At 45.1% G+C, this 12953-nt stretch overlaps 1 protein-coding gene across 1 annotated transcript in view; it reads left to right on the plus strand.

The window, feature by feature from the left end:
- Positions 1-12953, plus strand: part of znf423 (zinc finger protein 423) — a 134815-nt gene that overhangs the window by 69543 nt on the left and 52319 nt on the right. The window lies entirely within an intron of this gene.

The following is a 12953-nucleotide window of genomic DNA, read 5'->3' on the forward strand; positions in this document are numbered from 1 at the left end:
CGTCCCCTGTGACAGTTTTTTCAACTCGCTACTAATTTGCTGCCTTAGCATCTCTGTCGTCATGGAGATTAATGAGGTGGACCTGCGAGGTGTTCTGGGGAGCAAACGCTCTGCGCCCCCCCACCCTCTGCCCCTCTCGCCAGACCTGACAGGCACTCCCATAGTCACCGATGTACTCTGAGGTGTGTGTGTGTGTGTGTGTGTGTGTGTGTGTGTGTGTGCTGACATCGCTCGGAGTCGTCTGGAGACGTTGGAGGAGAGATTTGAAACAGAAGTACAGCTGGAGTAACTTTTACTTCCTTCCCCCCGTGAACCACACACACACACACACACACAGTCATAGATGCACAAACAGGGAACAACTCTCTCACACATGAAAGAACACAAGTGTAGTTAATCTCTTACCTACTGTTCCTCTCTGCGCGTCTTCTTAGCTCTTCACTGCGTTCAGGGAACAACTCCGTTTCTTTGTCCTCTCCTCCTCGGGTCCCTCAAACCTTCTCCTCTCCTCGCTTCTAACCTTCTTTGATCTCCTTCCACATCTTCTGTTTCACCTCAGTTTCCTCCACCCTGAGAATCCTGACAGTCATTCTGCCATTTCCCACACTACACACACACACACACACACACACACACGCATCCCTACACAGTGGTGACACTTTTGGGTTAATTAATGTGCTAATTGTGTGAAAACGTAGCACAGATTAATTATGAAATTGAGGCAGATTATTTTGAAGCACGTGCCCACCTTCTATTATTACATTTTCGACACCCCCACCCTGAGAAGAAGGGAGCAAATAATAAAGAGAAAGACCTTATTTGGAATAAAAGCATTAGAGGTGAGACAATTACCAGATCCAGGAGAGATTGTGTTCATTTCTCTGTCATCTTTAATTTTCTCTCTTTCACTGAACATCTTTCATTTTGTTGTTCTCTGCTCGCTCTAATCACATCACACAGTCACGAATAAAAGCTCAAACATCTGATTCCTCGGTTAAGCAGTATTCAATTTCCCATTCATTAAGCCAAATGTAATTGGTTTCAACTGGTCGTCAACATTTGAATGCAGTGTGTCTGGCTCCTAACAGAGGCACAATACATGACGCTGTGCTATCTTCCTGTTCTTTCCTCCCTCCTTCTCCTTCACTTCTTTTCCTCTCCTTAATCCTCATATTGTTTATATGACAACCCCTCCAATCATCACCTTTGTGAAGGTGTCGCTGTCTGCCTACTGGTCTCATTCACATTCACTCACATTCAATAACTCTACCACTGGTAGGTGTGCTTGTGTCACTTCTGATTCTCTCACATGGTTCAGTGAAACACCCTAAGGCATTAGAGTACCTCTCAGCTCGCCTGCCCGTCTGCGTGTCACTGAAACACGTGCACGGAGAAGAAGAAAAATCTCAAATAACATTCGACGTGAGGAGGTCTGCCTCCCATCCACACGCTGACAATGACGCGTTTCCACTGGTTGAGGGAGTCTGCGGTCGGCTTATCGAGTCCAGGACTGTGATTGTCACATTGCTCCGTGGGTAATATGCGGAGCCCCCCACGGTCCTGTTAATTACGCTGTCAGGAAGGGAAAGAGAGACAACATTCAAGCAGATAGAGGGAACAGAGGGTCAAAGAGAGGAGTCTACAGAGGAATCCATGCAGCGCTGAGGAGGACCCATCACAAGTATCACTGCTCCACAGTTCTCACTACTTATTGCTTATCATGTATCAGCAGTATTTTTGTTGCTTATACTTGGAGCAGTTATTCTTTGTTTTACCCTTTTATGTTACTTTTCCATTTTGCTCCCAAATGATGTGTCTCCACATTCACTAGCATAAAAGCCCCGTGTTATATATACAGTATATATATATAAGCCATTTTTTCAACCGGCCAGCAGCTGTTTATTTTTTGAAATATCGCAAGTGGCTGCAAGGGACAAAGGGACTCTCTGGGTATCTTTTAAACAGGGGCTGCACCTTTTGAGAAACAAGTGAGAAATGTGAACGGTAGTTCTCTGGTGCAACAAATAATGGTAAAGGTCGGTGTCAAGTTTAATAATGCTGGTCACGTTTTGATGCAAATAAGTGGTCATTAAAGTTATTATGATTGAAGTGAATACTTGCTCAACACTTGTGCTTGTGGTTAGTTAATGATGATGTGGCTTGACCGAAGCAGAAGAGCTGCTATGGTGTGTGTGTATATGTATCTATAATATTGACTTATCTAGCTTTTAGCTTGTCACATTTATAAAACGACAAACTCCTACAGCCCCAAATGTACCTGTAAATATCCTACACAATATCTAGTGTTGCCAGATTAACCCTTGAAATACCTAAAATGCACGAAATCAAAAGTTGAATATTGTGCGTGGGAATTGTCCTTTGTTTTCTATGAGCAAACGCAGTAATGATGGCAACAAATACATCAGACAATGCTCCGGATATTTAATGGTGTCTACGCGGTTATGGTCTTGAAATAAAAATCTAGAGTCCGTGTTGTAGGAGACCGAGACGAGACCGAGTAAAAATGCTGTCGAATGCGAGACAAAACCTTCAAAAGGTGGCCTCGAGACCAAGACTCAACAGTACTACAACACTGACACACACACACACACACACACACTACACACATATACTCACACACAGTTTAAGTCCATCTCCCACACACCGATGAGAGAAGGAGTGAAAGGAAATGGAGTTATCCATTTTTGCCTCGGGTAGCAGCTTGCCATTTGGGAATTTTTTGGGTGCTTTTGTGTGTGAGACAAAATGAAAAGTACAGTACACAGAGTACAGAGTAATATGTACACATTACAGTATGAATCACAACTTATGTATTTTATATAATATAGTTAGGATAGTTATGTAGTGATATGTAACATAGCTATAGTGTATGAATTTGTTTCGATGAGACAAAGAAGAACTCTGTCTATCCAGGTTTTTGTGTGTGTGTGTGTGTGTGGGTGGGTTGGGGGCATATCCCACCTGTGTGTATGTGTGTGTGTAATCACAGAGCCGTGTGCGTTCGGTTTTTCTAGCCCCCAACGCTGCTGAGCAGGTGGGAAGGGAAGGGAGGGCTTGAGGAAGTGGAGATGAGAGGAGAATGTAGAAAGTATTTATTTGTGTTCTTGGCTGCGCACACTGGGGGGGGGGGGGGGGGGAGACTTCATGGGAGGAGAAGATGCGAGGGGGGTTAGCGGAGAGATGAGAGACGACAGAAAAAAAAGAGAAGGAGGCAGAGCCGAGGGTGGTGGAGGGCAGCGCAGAAAAAGAGGCATGACGGTAAACTTCTGGGTTTTTATCTCTGCGTGTAGAGCTGCTCAGTCAGATCAGCTAATTCTGACCAAAAACAACAAAAGAACAGCGCCACTCTCATGTCTATCTGCAGCCCAATTAACACACCTGTACCATCCAAACTTACCCCGTTTGCTTTTAGATAACCCCGTACTGCTCCATCTCATCGTCACCAAGACTTTATAGAGATAATAAGGGAGGCAATGGCTCCCTATTCTGTAATGTGTGGTCTCGTTGTTAAGCACGCTCCCTCCTCTCATTGTATGAACTTGTGTATTTGTTTGTGTGCGTGTCTCCTTGGACCCAAACCGCAGCGTTTTTTTTTGGCAGGCTTTATTGTTGTCTGCTGTGCAGCTGCACATCATGAAGAACTTCCCTCCTCGTGTGATCGTGTGAGGTGAAGACAGTCACGTCTGTGTGCAACTACACATGCAAGTGTGTGTGTGTGTGTGTGTGTGCGTGTGTGATTGTGTGTTAATACTGTCCGTTGTCCAGTTTGGCCTGTATGGAATCAAAAAGCAGCTTCCACCCCAGAAAGTCCGACCTGTCCCGGTTGAGATGTCGAATTTCGATCTGGGTGCAGTGATGTAGCAAAGAAGCAGGTTGACTATGACATCCAGCTGGCAATTTTAAAGCAAACCACCAATATAAACACTGTTATAGCTTTAAAATACACAAATGCAAGATGAGGAAGAAATCCTGGTTCTGTGTATGTGTCCTGTGCCAAATGACCAATGAGAATGTTCTCACTTTGCAAAGGTATCCTCCTTCTGAAAGCCTACAACTCAAAATGGAGTCTTTGTGAGGACCACACGCACACACACACGCACACACACACACACACACACACACACACACACACCCCTAAATAAGGTCCTTGACAGCATGTTCTGAGTGTTGAACGCAGCCGCTAATGCTTTACTAATCACCTCAGTCTAGATTTCACAGCATGAGACCTCGCTTCTCAAACACATGTAACACACTCGCTCTCTTTTCCTCTCTATCTCTCTCTCTCTCTCTCTCTCTCTCTCTCTCTCTCTCTCTCTCTCACACACACACACACACACACACACACACACACTCTTAATATGCGTGTCTGCAGCAAACACGCATTCTGACTGTAACCCTTACTTTGATCTGACACAATGCACCATCCTCTCTCTCTCTCTGTCTCTTCATGCTAGCAGCTTTGGTCAAATTTCCTGCTCCAGCCATTACTCTTCACCCCTCTCTCACCTACTAATCTCCCCCTATTTCCTTTTGTTCACCTCCTTTTTGTCCATCACTGCGATCTTCAGCTGTGGCAGCAATAAAAAGTCGGCTTCAAGCCTTAATTATATGTCTGCGTCAAGGTGTCACTGTGGTTATGCTGTAGCTGCTGAGCGTGTAGGCCGTATTCTATAGCTGTACATACTGCAGGCCACACCAGCACCACAGACATTGACAGTTATGTCACTCAATAAATGGGTTTCTCATTTCCATACTTTCACGATGTGAGGTGGTAATAACGGTTGCAAAAAGAGGCTTGTAACCAGCTTTGCAAGCTAAGTTGTCTAAAGTTGAGGAGAAATGGCTAGTCTTCAAACCTGCTTCATGTTGTGTTCACTATCAAGGTATGAATCAACTTTTTGCCTCCCCCACACACACGCCACATTCACACTGCGTATTACTAACCCTGCCCATTCTCTCCTCCGCTCTCCCCCCCCACCTGCCTATTGGATGGCCCGTAGGAGAGCCCACCTGTCGGCCAGGTTTGTCCCCTTTCTGTCTCCTCTTAGCTCGCACTATGAGCAAGGCAGCATTGTGCTGTCTCACTGCCTGCCCATCAGCATTTCATTCTCCTGCTTTTTAATATCTCGATAAGTGCTCAGTATGTATTCACTTTGATTCTTTGGTATTGAACACAAGATACTGCCAGATCCCATATTGTTAGCAACCGTGTGCGGAAGCCACACTGCATGATGTGGAGAAACGTGGAAGCAGCTCAACTCAGGCTCAAAGTTGCTCGTAGCAGAAACCTATTTGCATAATGAAAACAGTATAAACTGTTTTCCACTGAATCCCTTGGGGATGAATTTGAATTTGACACTTTGTAGCCAAATTTTTGCACAATTACCCCTCACTTCACCTCAACTCCTCATTCACCCCAATCCCTGCTGCTAGCTGCATGCTTCATTGTCCTCCCCACCTCATACACGCCACACAAACACTACACACACACACACACACACACACACACACACACTCACAGATGCCTTGAAGGTATCGAGTGGCCACTCACCTGGATCTAAGTGCTCCCCGTGGAGTGTGGTGGCTAATGATGTGTCCTCAGCATGAGCTTTACTTACCTATTTACATCAGTGCACTCTAATAGTGTTACCTCGCCTTCCCTATATTCACATTCTTCACAGATTTGATGATCAGTTGTTGGGGGGGGGGGGGGGGGGGGCATAACTTTTACACTGTGTTCTTGTTGGCCAGATACATGCGAGTGTGCAGGTTCGGGTTATTTTCACTTGAATCGTCAGCACTCCCACGTTTCAATCTCACCTTTTGCAGGCAGAAAAACCGTGCGGAGCAAAAGCGCTGGATGAATTCAGCTCACTCTGAGATTGCTCCTCGAGGTTGCACTCATCCGCCGATTCCGAACAGTCGATCTGCATTCAGCCTGTCTGTTAGCCTGCAGTCAAATCTGTGATGCGCTTGACTAGTAATGCCGGTCTGCTGTCTAAGCAGCCGCCCCGAGGGCCTCTGTGTGTGTCTGTGCACACACACAGAAAGATGTGTGCACACCCCCTGCCCCTCTCCCTTTCTTCCCCCCTTTTTTGCTTTTACGCGCGCACGTACACACACACCTATCTGTATTTATGTGTATGTGGGAGTGAGCAGGGTCTGGTGTGGTTACTTTGTGTCACTGAAGACTTAATGAGGCGAATAAGAAGCTTTTAGAGTCAATGGAGGTGGATAATGTGATTGAGGGTTCACTCGTGTGTGTGTGTGTGTGTGTGTGTGTGTGTGTGTGTGTGTGTGTGTGTGTGTGTGTGTGTGTGTGTGTGTGTGTGTGTGTGTGTGTGTGTGTGTGTGTGTGTGTGTGTGTGTGTGTGTGTGTGTGTGTGTGTGTGTGTGTGTGTCCTTGCCACCGGCTAGCAATGTTGTTGTTCTCTTCTGCCCGGCTGCACCAGAACTAATGAGCTACAGACTACTCCAGCGTCTGCGTCGTTGCGTCTGCGCCTGTGTCGGCACGAATGCTCTGGACTGAAGGAAGCGCGTCACTTATTCTTTCCCGCGGCTTCCCGGTCGTACTGGTAACTGATGTCACAGCGCAGCATTTCACAAATACGAGAGTGAACCGTAGAATTTCTGTACCCAAAAAATGTGAAAATAAGTGGACAGCTTGTCAAAAAACAACCCTCTATGAACACGTGTCCTTACTGGGAGGGTTTTTATCACCACAGGTGAGGACATGTCCTCTCAGAGGAATGTGCTTAACTCTCAACACATTGATCAGTCGGTGTTCCGAAAGAAAAATGTGAAGTGTTAAAAGCTGTTTACACACCCAGCACCCAATACTACTGCTGCCAGGATCTGTAATGTTACCATTACTGGTACTTCTGCTGACAATAGACTGTGGGGTGAACATTTGATGTATTTATACGCTAAATTAAGCTTGTGTGTTGCCAAAGCATCAAAGAAAATAGTGAGCACAGAAAAAGAGCACAATAGTAATTTTAACATAAAGTGGTGCTTTAAGAATAAGAACTATCAGCGTTATTACATGAATGCTTTGCCAACCTATTTATTTGAGAAGGAGTCATCTAGTTTGACCATTTTATGGAAGCAGTGTTGATATTTCCAGTGCTACTGTTATACTGCACATTATAGCAGAACGTTCAGTAAAAAAAGTACATGTATTATTATTAGTAATTGTCTTGTCTAATTCAAAGAAATATCAATGTGAGTTAGAAAATCAAATTAAATCAAAAAGGTGTATTATTTATTTGAATGGCCAATTGCTGCATAAAATCCAGTCACTAAAAAGCAATTGATTATCACCGTGACTTATTTCTTTATAGCAGAGTCTGAACCTAAATACTGTTACTTAATGGAAACGTTCACATTTAATGTAGTATTTCGTTGGCATTGCAACTCTCTCTCCTGAGTCACGTGATGTTCATGTTGTTCTCAGTTCAATGTAATGTTTAGATAATGGGAGTGAGGAAAAAAAACAAACAGTTTGACTGTGCAGAGTACCGAGCAGGATGTTGGTCTGCACTGTGACGGTATGAGCATAGGGACAGATGACAGCACACACCCCCCCCCCCCCCCCTCCTGTCTTCCATCCCTCCCTCCATCCATCCTTCTCTACATCCCTTCCTCCCTCCCTCCCTCGCCACCTGGAGCCAGCGAGCCGTGACACCAGAGGGAGGGAGGGAGCGATGATGAAGGGACCAGGGACTGGAAAGAGGGGGGGAGAGAGAGGACCACAGAGGGCTAGATGAGGGAGAGAAGAAGGAAGGGAAGGATGAAAGATGAGATGGGGCATATGTAGGCAGATGTAAATAAAAGAAGGTACCGCAATTTGTGTCTGTCATTTTGATAATAGCTTTACTTTAATGGTATAAAAGTTATACATCAGATAAAAGTCTAAAGAATAAAGTAGTGAATTCAGGCAAAAAGTGACTATAAAACAGGTTTTAAATAAAAGATTATCTTCAAATATTTCACCTTAATTCAAATGGGGAATTTGAATACATGTTTCTTTTTCCAGCCTCACATTTACATATTTACACACAATCTCAACTGGAGCCTCTCCAGTATGACCTCAGTCTTCTGCCCACAAGCCTGCTGGTGTTTTAGTGACCGGTGTTTTATTCCGAGCAATTCGACATGTCACCGCATGTCATCAAAAGCAAAATGCAAAGCAAGTTTGAATCAACGCGGGAAAACAACGAGTGCATGCATTTCTGACCCCCAAGCGAGGAGAACAAAACGCCCGCGCTGTGATGATGCCGGAGATTCGCGTTGAATGCGGTCGTGATTCATCAGTTCTCGTAAAACCTTATCAACAGCATTTACTCACCACGTATAGTTTTCACAGTTTCACTCCTCCTCTGTCATCCTGTTTGTTTCTCTAACCTCCTCTGACACTGTTAAAAGAAAGCACTGGCTGTCTTTTAGTCCCCGTAACCTGCCATTGTCTGCTCTATCGACTGTGCATGAACACGCACACAGAGTTGTTAGTGTATTTCCGTTTGTGTGTTTTGAAGGCTCGGAGCATGGTGGTCCCCCGGAGAGCTCATTTTGTCGTCTTCTCGCTTGATTTACCTTCCTCTTCTTCTGCTGTTTATTACCAGTCATTACAAGCTGTTTGGAAACCTAATAGGACACACTGACAAATAGACTGGGAGAGACCCAACCAGGATACCAGGCATCAGAACACAAAGTAACTGTGTGTGTGTGTGTGTGTGTGTGTGTGTCGGAGAGGGAGAGTGTGCGCGTTTGCCTGAGAGAATATTTGTGCATGCAACATCAGCTATCTTAACTCATGTAGAGAAGTTGTCTGCTTTGTGTGAGTGATGTCTTTATTAGCCCTCTCCGTGTATGTATGTGTGTATTTGAGAGGATGGAGGGCTGTGTACCATACTGTACCTGAACCCCTCCTTTGCAATCCCCTCCTCTCTCTCTCTCTCTCTCTCTCTCTCTCTCTCTCTCCCTTCCTCTTTCTGTCTCAACCCAGGTGTGGCTGCACCAGCTGCTAAAGAGAACAGGACAATTACACACACACACACACACACATTAACATACATACGGGCTTCCTCTCTATCTCTGCTGGCTAATTGTCACAAGACAAACAAGGCACTTTGCCTTTATGCGCTTCATAAACAGGGGCCAAGCAACAATTAACTCCCTGCTTAATTCACTAACTATTCTGAATTCATTTTCTCTTGTGACAGGCACATCTGTCACAGCTGGTAGTGATTGTGTGTGTGTGTGTGTGTGTGTGTGTGTGTGTGTGTGTGTGTGTGTGTGTGTGTGTGTGTGTGTGTGTGTGTGTGTGTGTGTGTGTGTGTGTGTGTGTGTGTGTGTGTGTGTGTGTGTGTGTGTGTGTGGTAATATAATCAGGCTGTGGCTTTAAACAGGATACGTTACTGTATGTGTGTATGATAAAGTGCCGCAGGTGCCTCGGTGGCATGTTTGTGTGTGTGTATGCGACCAAAAGAGACAAATGTTTCACGGTATATGAACAAAGACAATGTCGTGCATATGTTTGATTTCTCTGTGTGTGTGTGTCCTTAGTTCCGTGTTTTGGGAGGCGGCAGCACACCCTTTCAGAGCGTCATGATGTAACGCAGCAGGGTGGGTTCACCTGTACTTCATTTAAAAGAGAGCGTGAAATGAGGACAGGGGAAGCAAGACGGGGCAGCTTGGGCAAAGGTCATCGTTCATTGAAACGAGTCGGCCAAATCAAAAACACAATGTGAGACAGAAACTACAGATTGGCAGACTTCTGGATTTACTTGCCCTGTAGATTGGTTGACATTTAGTTCAAACCCCTATATGTAAATACACAAAGATAAACATTAGGTACCACATATAAAACAGTGTTAAGTTAACACTGCACTGGTTTGTGAGTGTGAGATAATGGAATAGAAGCGACAGACAAGGCGAACGAGAGTAAAACGTAAGACTGTACATGACGCTACATCAAGAGACATCGAGAAAACAAGACGTTGACAGAAATGGTGGCGATTACAGATCAACTGAGTAGATTCATACGGATGGCAAACCGTGAGAGAGGAACTAGGAGGCATGCGGAGAACGAATCTGCAGAGGACACGGAGCGAGAAAGAGACAACTGAATGCAGATCAATGAGGTGAAATGAAGAGAGAGAGTGGGTGTGGATCAAGAATAAAGCGAGAGGCGGAAGGAGAGAGGAGAAACAGAGAGAGAGAGAGAAACGGGATGAGAGCAATTTCTGGCAGATTTTGGCTGGCGCTCAGTCCTCTTGCCGAGCAGCTGGACTTCATTAGTGGCTGGTGTTAATTACTGGGACTGTACACACTCGCATGCAGATACGTGTGCGCACACAGGCACACGAACACACACCGATAGAGACACACACATACGCGCACACTCACGCAGCCTGTGATTCAGGGTCACCTTGCTAGCCTTGTTTGAACCAACAGAGAGGGGGGGGGGGGGGGGGGAGGAGGATGGTGCCAGACAGACTGAAAAACCGAAATGGAGAGCGCTCACACACAAGTGGCGGTCCACTGTGGGACTTTTATAAGTATCGATGGCATTTTGAGCAGCTGGTAGGTGGACAGATGAAACTATAGTTCAGTCAACGGATGTGCGGAGTTGTTCCAGTATCGGAAACGCCTCCGAATGTGCCATTCCATCCGCCGATCCAATGTCACGTCGTCATGTGACTTGTCAGCTGATTTGCGCTACACAGGAACAGCAACACGTCTCACTCTCTTCCCGATCCGTACATCATGCCTGATCGGCCCCGCGCATGTGCAGCTCTCAACTCACAACAGAAAGAAGCGAGGTGGCTCACTAGGTGCGTAGGAATCGCGTCATTTTTAGAGAGTTAATCCTTTTTTTTCCCCTGTATATTTTTTGAGATATTTTGACATTATGACAGCTGACTCCCTGCTGTCCATGCAGACCAAACACATACCAACAAAGCAGTGTAGTAGGTGACTCCAACAACAGACTCTGAGATAACTCAAATCTGTAACAGCTAGTGTTTGCCGTGCAGTAATGCAACAGTAACTCACATGGCGGTGTATAGCATATACATAGGAACAGTGTAAATGTCTAAATGTTCAGTGCGATGCAACATTTGCAGCCCACATTGATGCGATTATCATTTTCTGGATCCTTGCGTCACCGTGATCTGGCTTTGAATACGCACATCGTGTGCTTGGCATACACACTGTATTTGGGAATGTTGCCAGTGGTGGTTCATTACTGATCAAGTGTTTTTTTTTTGTCAGTCAAGGTTTTACAAGCTGCCGGGGTGAGAGAGGGGGAGAAAACAAGACTTGGAAGATAAGAAATTTAAAAAAGAAATTGGCCAAAAAATTAAAAAAAAGCTTCAGTTTGATAGTCTTGGTAAATCCAAAAGAACATGATTCATCATGTTGAGTAGCAGTATGCTCCACCACTAGCTGTTGATTCACTAAAATCACGTTTCAGTCGGACCGTTAGCGCACAGTACCCGGAGAGGAAGCCAAGATGGTTTAAAGACGAGCGACGGCACAGCACGAGATAGGATGCAAAGCCATGCTGGGAGAGGTTGAAGGGTTTTCTTTGGCTCTTAATTACACGGTAGAAGACAGGAGAAGGCAGGAGTGCGAGCGAGGCGGAGAGAGAGGTTGAAACAACGGTATACACTGTCGCTCTTATCTTTCGTCTCTAAACAGATGTCGACCAGGCTGTTCTCTTTATTGCAGTACAAAGGCCTTCTGACAAAAACACACACACACACACACGCACGCATGTGCCATCCTCCTGGACAAATCAATGTATTCTGGTTTCAGTAATTTCCCAAGGTGCTTTGCTCTGTACCCCCCCTTGGGTGAGCAAGGTGACAAAAGCCAGCGAGGGAGGAGAGAATCTCTTACTTTCTGCTCTCCTTTTTTGAATCTATTTTCTCTTGTTTGCTTTCTTTCTTGCCTTTATTGCTTTCAGCTTACTTGTTCCCCAAACTGCATGTACATTTAGACAATATGCAATGTTCCACCACACTGATCGATCTACGTATACTGCAGGAGACTCTGTGAGCTATTTGCTTTTATCTTATTAGGTGTATGAGTGATCCATCAGTTCTTCTTTTAATCAACATCGTAACAGTATAATCAGCTGAAACCTTACAACTCATCCAGACCGTTCTATTACAATTCCACCCAGAACTTATTGACAAATCCACCGGCTGTGACAGGGCAGATATTCTTTCATCAGAATTCTTTCTCTTTATTATTAACACTGTACAGGATTAGTCCTGTATTGAGGTTAACACTGTCGGGCCATTGCGCAGCGTCAGCGTAACGTTACGTCCACTAAAAGCGCTGTTTTTTGCCTGCAGAGACATTTTTCTTTCTCTCGATCTGGCGTGTTTGTTATTACGTCCCACTCAAGGAGACGTGTCATTGTGAAATCTGAATATCTGGCAGCGACAGGTCCCACTCTTTACCCTCCTTATTCAAAGACCTCATCCACATTTTCGAAATCCTCTAACTTTGACGATTTTTAGAATCACAGAGGTAGACTCTAAACATTCTACAGCATTGTCGCATGAGCTCGAGTATACACAACCAGGCTGTAAAGGCGGACAAGTCGCGGTGCTGACGTATTTTATATTGTAAAACAAAGCCTTATGATCTCTTATTAATCTTAACCACAGACCATATTTCGGGCCTCTTACCAAAAACCCGTTCAAAAAGCTTCTCAACTTTGGGACGTGGGAACCGGAAGTGCAAAAATACCAACTCATGTCCCGGCTGTAGGACTTATTCCTGTAGCAGATATTTTAGAACAACAATCTGAACCTGTCGGTGGCAAAAACAAGCACTTTTAGTAATTCACGGTGCCAAATTGCCCCGGTATGATTACATTGCCGCCAGTGAGCAGCTGCTGTATGTAGCGCTCT

The sequence above is a fragment of the Anarhichas minor genome, unplaced genomic scaffold (genome assembly GCF_050575085.1).
Source record: "Anarhichas minor isolate MPS153535 unplaced genomic scaffold, ASM5057508v1 ptg000090l, whole genome shotgun sequence".
NCBI lineage: Eukaryota > Metazoa > Chordata > Actinopteri > Perciformes > Anarhichadidae > Anarhichas > Anarhichas minor.